The sequence below is a fragment of the Chrysochloris asiatica genome, unplaced genomic scaffold (assembly GCF_000296735.1).
Source record: "Chrysochloris asiatica unplaced genomic scaffold, ChrAsi1.0 scaffold00026, whole genome shotgun sequence".
In the NCBI taxonomy this organism is placed as follows: Eukaryota; Metazoa; Chordata; class Mammalia; order Afrosoricida; family Chrysochloridae; genus Chrysochloris; species Chrysochloris asiatica.
In genome coordinates, this window is record NW_006408544.1 from 11,467,967 (window position 1) to 11,478,560 (window position 10,594).

At 38.6% G+C, this 10,594-nt stretch overlaps 1 protein-coding gene and 1 pseudogene across 1 annotated transcript in view; one reads left to right on the forward strand and one right to left on the reverse strand.

Annotated features, from left to right (window-relative positions):
* The window catches only part of AGBL4 (ATP/GTP binding protein-like 4), a 2,461,121-nt gene that overhangs the window by 210,564 nt on the left and 2,239,963 nt on the right, over positions 1-10,594 (reverse strand). The window lies entirely within an intron of this gene.
* Positions 9,518-10,158, forward strand: LOC102831682 (annotated as a pseudogene).

Genomic DNA, 10,594 nt, shown 5'->3' on the forward strand with positions numbered 1-10,594 from the left:
GATAATTGCCATTTTATCATATGCTACCTCTTGAGACGGTTGAACATTGAACAGTCTTTTTGGTACAGTTACTCTGTGTATTCCTTCCATCATCTTCTTTTGATGCTTTCTGCATCAGTCAATAATTTGTCCACAGAATCCTTCAATACCACAAGTCGAGTTTGAATTTTTTTCTTCAGTTCCCTCAGCTTGATAAGTGTTCTCTTCCCTTTTGGTTTTCTAACTCCAAGTCTTTGCACATTTCGTTAAAATATTTTACTTTGTCTTCTCAAGCTGACTTTTGAAAATTTCTGTTCAGCTCTTGTACCTCCTGACTTCTTAAATTTGCTTTAGCATCTCTACACTGGAAAGAAAGTTTCAGAATCTCTTCTAACATCCATCTTGATTTTTTTCTTTTTTCTTGTCTTCTTAATGACCTTTTGCTTTCTTCCTGTATGATGCTCTTGATATCATCTCACAACTCTCCTGGTCTTTGATCTTTAGTGGCTAATGCATCAAATCTGTTCTTGAGATGATCCCTAACTTTAGGTGGGATGGATATCTTCAAGGTGATATTTTGGCTCTTGTGGACTTGTTTTAATTTTCTTCAGCTTCAGCCTGAATTTACACAAGAGCAATTGATGGTCTGTCCCACAGTCAGTCCCTGGCCTTGTTTTGACTGATGATATGGAGCTTTTCCACCATCTCTTTCCACAGGTGTAGTCTATTTGATTTCTGTGTATTCTATCTGGTGAGGCCCATGTGTATATTCATCTTTCATGTTGTTCAAAAAAATGTATTCGCAATGAAGATGTCATTGGTCTTGTGAAATTCTACCATGTGATCCCAACATCATTTCATCACCAAGGCCATGTTTTCCAAATACTCATCCTTCCTTTTTGTTTCCAACCTTTGCATTTCAATCACCAGTAATTATCAATACATCTTAATTGCATGTTTGATCAATTTCAGACTGAAGAAGTTGGTCAAATCCTTAGTGGTATTAACTAGTCTTCCATACAAGTGTATGTATATTATTCTGTCACAGACAACATTGTACTTCATGACTGATCTTTTTGTGGTGTTTTTTTGATGATATGTTCTTAATTTATTTCTAAGTTTAAATATGGAATGAGGAGTGGGGAGAGGAGTTCCCCCAACCTTCTACTCTTTGTCTTGTCATATGCCCTTCCCAACATTACATTTGCTCAATATACCAGCAAGGTTCTCCTGCCAACCCATGAAATGAAAAGGATGTCAGGTAAAAATTCTCAGGTGTTCCCATTTCTAATTTGGAGCTAAATTTCAGAGTCATTCAATCTGGTGACCCAATGAAATCTCTGTACACCCTAAGATCAGACTTCATGGGCTATTTCCTCGGAGTATGCAATTTTGAGTGAATAGTGAAACTGCTTAACTGCTTTACTGTACTTCACAACAACAACACATGTATGTGTATATATATATATATTTGTTGTTATGTGCCGTGGAGTTGGTTCTGACTCATAGCAACCCTGTACAGGGTTTCCAAGGCTGTAAATCTTTACGGGAGCAGAAAGCCTCATCTTTTCCCCATGGAATAGCTGGTAGTTTCGAACTGCTGACCTTAAGGTCCGTAGCCTGATTTGTAACCACTACGCTACCAGAGCTCTCTCTCTCTCTCTCTCTCTATATATATATATATGCAAAGCCATTTGAACTGCAAGGTTGGCAGTTCAAGCTCACCAGCTGCTCCTTGGAAACCCTATTCAGGGTCGCTATGGGTCAGAACCAACTCAATGGCATTTCACAACAACAACGAATCGGGCTGTGAACCGCAAGGTCAGCAGTTCGAAACTACCAGTGGTTCCACGGGAGAAAGATGAGGTGTTCTGCTCCTGTAAAGATTTACAGCCTCAGAAACCCTGTGCAGGGTCGCTATGAGTCGGAACCGACTCCATGGCACTTAACAACAACATATATATATATATCATGAGGGTGAGTCTATGAAATAATCCATGACAGACTCAGACTTGGATTTTGAAAAATTTGTGCAAGATGGTTACATGAACAGCTCATGGAAGAGCATTCGCAGAAGCATTTAGATATCTGAAAACAAAATTTGTACTGATGCTCAAAGGAAGGTAAAAGTTTCTTAAAATATAGTGTTGCTGACAATGATACATAGATACATCACTGTGAATGTGAGTAAACAGAAGAGTATGGAATGGAAACATCCTTAATTGCCAACCAAGTAAAAGTTTGAAAGTCAACCATCTGTTGGAAAATTGATGCTTATACTTTTCTGGGATTCTCAAGGGCCAGGATTGGAACACTATCAGAAAAAATGTTCAACAATCAACATTTCTTGTTACAGTGAGATGCTCACAGAAAAGCTAAAGCTGAAATTTCAGATTAAAAGCAAAGGCCTGCTAGCCAATGACTTTATGATCTTGCATGGCAATACACATCTGCACACCTCTGCCCACACTGTTGATACTCAGCAAAAACTTCATTTTGAGGTATTGAAGCATCCTATCTATAGTCTTGATCTTGCTCTGATAGACTTTCACCTACTCGGGCTCCTGAAAGCAGCCCTTCAAAAGTGAAGATTCACCTCTGATGAAGAAATGAAGACAGCAATGTATTCCTGGCTCGCAGCTCAACTGAATACATTTTCTTAATAAAGGTTTATAAAAGTTTGTTGACAGATAGATAAAGTATATTAAAAAGCAAGGAGATTATGTAAAAAATGATGTATTTGCCTTTTCTAAAATTCTACAACCAGAGCGCAGATAACTTTTGACTCACTCTCATATGTATAGGAGTCCTGGTGTGGCACTGGAAGATAATGTACTGGATCGCAAGTTTGATTTTAACTGCAAGGTAAGTAGTTCAATTCACCAGCCAATCTTCAGAAACCTTACACAGGATTGCTGAGTCAGAACTGACTCAACTGCACTTAACAACAACAAATATATATACATGTATGTATATTTCTGTTTTATTCTACATGCTTCTATGTTTTGTGTGTGTGTTGTGTGTACTGATATGAATGAGTGTTTTCTACTCCCATAAAGATTTACACCCTCGGAAACCCTGTACAGGGTCACTATGGGTCGGAACTGACTCGATGGCACTTAACAACAACAATGAATGAGTGCTGGTTCTATGTGTGTTATTTGACCATGTCACCAATTACTATGTTTGCCAAGTAAATGTGTTATTATTTATTTTTTTATTTATTTGACAGAAGGAGAGCAGCTTATCTTGAGGACTACAAGAGGCAAGGAGAAGGGGGGAAAAAAAAACAACCTGTGTTGCTCTATTTTAAAAGCTGCTTTATGTTGTTTTGGCAGCTAATTTTCCTTAAATGATTTAAGGAAATGGATCTGTCTAAAAGAGCTGCAGCCAAGTTGTTATAGCAACACAGGCAGCAGCTGAGCAGGGCCTTTCTCTTCCAGAAAAATGGAGAAAATCTCTTTAAAAAGCAACTCTTGGACTCTGAGGAACACAGAGACAAAGGGGAGGGCAAGAGGAGACTCATTTACATTCCACTGTCAGATCCTGTGGATTTGCCTTAGCAATAACCCTTGCCACTCGTGAGCTCAGACCGCATTGTCCTTCACCTGGACTCTTGCAATAAGCACTGCCTGGTTTCTTCCAACTGGTTTCATCCCCTCGATCCACCCTCCACATTGCAGCCTGAGTAATTTTCTAAAACATATGTATTCCTGGTGTGACCTGTAGGATAAACACTGGACTACTAACTGCAAAAGGAGCTCTGGTAGAGTAGTGGTTATGAATCGGGCTGCTAACCTCAGGGTCAGCTGTTCAAAACTACCAGCTGTTTCACAGGAGAAAGATGAGGCTTTCTGCTCCTGTAAATATTTACAGCCTCAGAAACCCTGTACATGGTTGCTATGAGTTGGAACCAACTCCATGGCACATAACAATAACAACAGCTAACTGTAAGTTTAGTTGTTCAAACCCACCAGCCACTCCTCAGAAATCCTATACGGTGTTACTCTGAGTCAGAACTGACTCAACGGCACACAACAACAACATATATTATTTATCCAGCTGTTCATTCATCAAGCAACATAATATGGTACTATTTTATGTACTGAATGCTTGGGATATAGAAATGAATAGAGCATGCTCTTGAAAAGCATACCAAGGAACATTGGTCTTTATCCCATAGGTCATGGAGGTCACTGAAAGGTTTTAGGAAAAGGAGAAAGACCTAATTGGTTTTAAATTTTAGAATGACTTTAGTGTTTCTGGATTCAAAGGCTAAAGGGATGGAAATATTGATCCCTTTGCTTAAATGTTACTGATGCCTTGCCACTGACTACACTGAGCCTCCAAGTTGATAGATGAATATGCTCTAGAACATTCCTAACGAGCAACGTTTTTCTCCTTTTCCTTGATTTTAAGAATCAGTTTAAAATAGGGCCCACGACATTGATTTTAATGGAAGGGAGAATTGGGCAAAATAGGAAGTTAAATTCTTTGGTCAGTATTCAACCCCTCCAAAGGCTTCCTCACATCTGCTCTGAAGCCAGTCATTTCATGGCTCCCTACCAAAAATCCTATACACCATTCCCAACAGCTGAGATCTCCTACCTACATTCCATTGTTTGGCTTTTCCAGGAATACCCTCTATAAGCATCCTGTAACTTCCCTCCTCCCCAATCATGTTGTTGTTGTTAGGTGCCATCAAGTCAGTACCGACTCATAGCAACTCTATGCACAACCAAATGAAACACTGCCCGATCCTACACCAACCTCACAATTGTTGCTAAGCTTGAATCCATTGCCACTGCCACTGTGCCTATCCATCGAATTGGGGAACTTCCTCTTTTTCTCCGACCCTCCACTTTACCAAACATGATATCCTTCTCCAATGATTGGTCCCTCCTGATAGTATGCCCAAAGTATGAAAGATGAAGTAAGGCCTTCCTGGCTTCAAGGGAGCATTCTGGCTGTACTTCTTCCAACAAAGATTGGTTTGTTATTTTGGCAGTCCATGGTACTTTAATATTTTTCTCCAACACCATAGCTCAAATGCATTAATTTTTCTGCAGTCTTCCTTATTCACTGTCCAATTTTGACATTCATATAAGATTGTTGTAATACCATCGTTTGGTCAAGTGCACCTTAGTCTTCAAACTGACATGTTAGCTCTTAAAGACTTTAGAGAGGTCTTGTGCAGAAGATTTGCCTAATGCAATACATCGTTTGCTTTCTTGACTGCTGCTTCCATAAGCGTTGATGGTTGATTTGAGCAAAATGAAATCTTTGTTTGACAATTTCAATCTTTTCTTCATTCATACATTGTTAGGTGCTATTGAGTCGGAACCAACTCATAGTGACCCAATGCACAACAGAATAAAATACTGCCCAGTCCTGTGCTAAACTCACAATTGTTGCTCTATTTGAGCCCATTGCTACTGACACTGTACCCATCCATTTCACTGGGCGCCGTCCTCTTTTTCTCTGACTCTTCACTTTACCAAACATGAGATCCTTCACCAGGGATCATCCCTCCTGACAATATGTCCAAGTATGAAAAATAAAATATGGCCACCTTGGATTCCAAGGAGCATCCAGGGAGCTTCCAACACAGATTGCTTTGCTTTTTTTGGTAATCCATGATACTTTTCATATTCTCCTCCAACACCATAGCTCAAATGCATCAATTATTCTATGGTCTTCCTTATTCACTGTCCAACTTTTGCATGCATATGAGGTTATTGAAAAAAACATGGCTTTGGTCAGTCCTCAAACTGATTTCTTTACTCTTCAACACTTTAAAGAGGCCATGTGGAGCAGATTTGCCCAATGCAATACATCGTTTGATTTCCTGATTGTTGTTTCCATAAGTGTTGATGGTTGATCCAAGAAAAATGAAGTCTTGTACAATTTCAATCTTTTCTCCATTATCATGATGTTGTCTATTGGTTCAGTGGTGAGGATTTTTGTTTTCTTTATACTGAGGTGCAACCCATACTGAAGGTTGTGGTCTTTGATCTTCATCAGAAACTATTTTAAGTCCTCTTGGCTTCCAGCAAGCAAGATTGTATCATCTGCATATCACAGGTTGTTAATGAGTCTTCCTATAATCCTGATGCCATGTTTTTCTTCATATAATCCATTTTCTTGGATTGTTTGCTCAGCACACAGATTAAATAAGTACAGTGAAAGAATACAACGCTGGCACACACCTTTTCTAATTTTAAACAATTGCGTGTTCCCTTGCTCTGTTTGAACAATTGCCTCATGCTCTATGTACAGGTTCCTCAAGAGCCCAATCAGGAATACTCTTTCTCCGCAATGCTGTCCATACCTTGGCATGATCCACACAATCAAAAGCCTTTGCATACTCAGTAAGGCACAGGTAAATATCTTTCTGGTATTCTCTGCTTTTAGCCAAAATTCATCTAACATCAGCCATGACATCCCTCATTCCATGTCATCTTCTGAAATCAACTTGAATCTCTGGAAGTTCTCTGTCAATGTATGGTTGCAGACATTTTTATATTACCTTTAGTAGAACTTTACTCACATAGGATAGCATTGATATTGCTAATGATTTCCACATTCTGTTGGGTTGTCTATCTTTGGAATGGTCACAAATACAGACCTCTTCCAGTCAGTAGGCCAGATAGTTGTCTTCTAAATTTCTTAGCATAGATGAGTGAGTGTCTGCAGTGCTGCATCAGTTTGTTGAAAGATTTCAATTTGTATTCCATCAATTCCCAGAGACTTTTTCTTTGCCAATGCCCTCAATGAACGTTGGAGTTCTTCCCTCTTCAAATGGTTGAACATCAACCATCTCTTTCTGGCACAGTGACTGTGTATTCCTTCCATCTTCTTTTAATGTTTTCTGCATCATTCAATATTTTGCCCATAGAATCCATCAATATTGCAAATTGAAGCTTGAATTTTTCCTTCAATTTGAGTTTCCTCAATTTAAGAAATACTAAGTATGTTCTTCCCTTTTGGCTTTCTAACTCCAGGTCTTTGCACATTTTGTTATAATGGTTGACTGTTTTCTTGAGCTGCCTTTTCAAAATTTCTATTCAACTCTTGTACCTCCTCACTTCTTCCATTTGCTTTCACATCTCTACACTTGGAGAGCAAGTTTCAGAGCCTCTTCTGAAATCTATTTTGGTCTTTTCTTTGTTTCTTGTCTTCTTAATGACCTGTGACTTTCTTCCTATATGATGTTCTTCATGTCATCCCACAACTTTTTTGGTTTTCAGTCTTGGTGTCTAAGGCATCAATTCTGTTCTAGAGATGATCTCTAAATTCAGGTGGAATATGTTCGAGGTCATATTTTGGCTCTTGTGGACTTGTTTTAATTTTCTTCAGCTTCAGACTGAACTTGCATATGAGCAATTGATGATCTGTTCCATAGTCTCCTCCTGGCTTTGTTTTGGCTGATGTTCTGGAGCTTTTTTACTGTCTCTTTCCATAGTTATGGTTAATTTGATTTGTGTATTCCATCTGATGAGGGCCATTTATATAGTTGTCTTTTATGTTGCTTAAAAAAGGTATTTGCAATGGAGTCATTGGTCTTACCAAATTCTGTCATGTGATATCTGGCATAATTTCTATCACCAAGGCTATGCTTTCTAACTATTGATTCTTCCTCTTCATTTCTAACCTTTGCACTCCTATGAAGTTTTTATCAATACATCTTGATTGCATGTTTGATCAATTTCAGACTGAAGAAGTTAGAATTCTTCATTTTCATCATCACTAGCTTTAGTGATTGGTGCATAAATTTGAATAATAGTGGTGTTAACTGGTCTTCTTTGTAGGTGTATGAATATTATCCCATCACAGACAGTGCTGTACTTCAAGACAGATCTTGGTATGTTCTTTTTGATGATGAGTGTGACACCATTCCTCTTTAATTTGTCTTTCCTGGCATCCTGGCATAGTAAACCATGTTATTGTGAAATTCAAAATGGCCAATTCCAGTCTATTTCTGCTCACTAATGCCTAGGATATCTATATTTATGCATTCCATTTCATTTTTGATAATTTCCAACTTTCCTAGATTCATACTTCATACATTCCATGTTCTGATTATTAATGGATTTTTACAGCTTTTTCATTTCATTTTGAGTTGTGCCCCATCAGCAAATGAACACCCTGAAGGTTTTGCTCTATTTGTATCATCATGGTTAACTCTATTTTGAGGAGGCAGCTCTTCTCCAGTTGCATTTTTAGTACCTTCCAATGTGAGGGGCTCATTTTCTCACACTATATCTGACAATATTCTGGTGCTCTTCATCATGTTTCATTTTCTGGTGCTGACAGTGTTCCACTGTTATTCATAAGGTTTTCAGTGACTAAATATTTGGAAGTAGTCTGTCTATCCTTCTTCCTAGTCTGCCTTCGGCTGGAAGCTCAGCTGAAACCTGTCCACCGTGGGTGACCCTGCTGTATTTAAAATAAAAGCTATGCTGTGATGCTGGAGAGTGGTTGCTCCATTTAAATGGATGTTGTTTATTGGTCCAGCCCATTTATACGGATGTTGTTTATTGGTCCGGTCCATTTATATGGATGTTGTTTATTGGTCCAGTCCATTTATACGGATGTTGTTTATTGGTCCAGTCCATTTATACGGATGTTGTTTATTGGTCCGGTCCATTTATATGGATGTTGTTTTTTAGTCGGTGGTGAGGATTTTTGTTTTCATTACATTGAGGTGCAACCCTACTGAAGTCTGTGGACTTTGATCTTCATCAGTATTTTAAGTCCTCTTGGCTTTCAGCACTTAAGGTTGTATCATCTTCATATCACAGGTTGTTAATGAGCCTTCCTCAAATATTGATTTCACATTTTTCTTCATATAACCCAGCTTGCGTATTATTTGCTCACCATACAGACGGAGTAAGTATGGTGAAAGAATACAACCATGGCACACAACTTTCCTAATTTTAAACCAGTCAGTGTTCCCTTGTACTATTTGAACTGACTCTTAGTCTATTCCCAGGTTCCTTCTGAGCACTATCAAGTGTTCGAGAATACTCATTCTCCACAATGTTGTCCATAGCTTGTCATGTTCCACACAATCAAAAGCCTTTGTGTAGTCCATAAAGCACAGGTAAACATTTCCAGTATTTTCTGTTTTCAGCAAAAATTCATCTGATGTCCTCAATCCACGTCCTTTTTTGAGTCTGGCTTGAACCTCTGGAACTTTTTTGTCAATGTATAGTTGCAGCTGTTTTGTATTATCTTTACCAAAATATCACTTGCATCCCTAATCATAGCTACCTGAAAATTCATCAGCAAACCATCTTGCCCCAGCCCTAATTGAATGAATCTCTCGAGTTCCACATTTCCAAAAACATTCCATTTGGCACATATTCCTGGGTGTCTTGAATTAAATGTGTTCATATGAATCTGGCCTTATCATCAAATTGTGAGCTCTTCCTGAGCTAAGACCCTGTCATATCATTAGTCTTGCACATTGCAGTGTGAAGATGTGTGCATTGTATTCAATTAACTGAGAATATTCCAGCTTTTTTTTTTTTTTTAATACTTCAGACAGATCATGAAAACTTCATCTGAAAGTGTTGCAGCATTTATAGCGGTTCTTGGCATTCTTCTATTATTGCACAGACTATAGTTTTGAGGTTACTTAAGAGGTTGGTTGGAAATAAGAACACTATTATATTGGGTCTGGGATTTCAAATATTGCAGCTGGCATGGTATAGCTTTGGTTCAGAACCTTGGATGATATGGGCTTCTGGGGCATTACTTTTTCAGCTGTCAGTGCACTTGTTTTACGAACTGCTGATGCTGATCAACAAGGTGTTGTGCAAGGAATGATAACAGGAATTCAAGGACTGTGCAATGGGCTGGGACCAGCCCTTTATGGATTCACATTCTACATACTTGATGTGGAACTGAAAGAACTGCCAATAACAGGAACAGACCTGGGAACCAACACCAGCCCTCAGCACCACCTTGAACAGAATTCCATCATCCCTCATCTTCGCTTCCTCTTTGGAGCCTGTTCAGTGCTGCTGGCTCTGCTTGTTTATTCTGGAACATACCAACTTAAGCTTAAGGTCCAGCAGTTGGAAACAGCACTGTGGCAGTCACAGCCATCCTCATAGTGCTCAAGCCCCAGGAGAGGCCAAAGAACCTTTGTTCCAGAACAAAAATGTGTGACGGCAGAAATCAGGAAGACTTTTCTATCAGCACCCAGATCTTAGTGTTCACCTGTAGTTCTGGATGTACATTCCATTTCCATCCACAGTGTACTTTAAGATTGTTTTAAGAAATGTACCTGCATGAACTTCATGGGAACTAAAGAAATAATAGGGAAGTTTTCCAAAGATGTTACAATTTCTTTTAAAAAGAAACTTTTTGTGTATTAGAAACAATTTCTTGCCACTAAGCTGTTTGTGTTATTATACATCTTTTAATTTAAAACTATATATGTAACTTCTTAGCTACCAGCATATGTCTCTGCTACCATTTCCTTAAGGTGTTGAGCTTTAACTCTACGCTGAGTCTGAGGGAGACAGAGTAGGTAGTATGGTTGTGGACCTATTTGTTTTAACATTGTAAAATCTTGAGTCAGATTTTAATATTGTAAAATCTT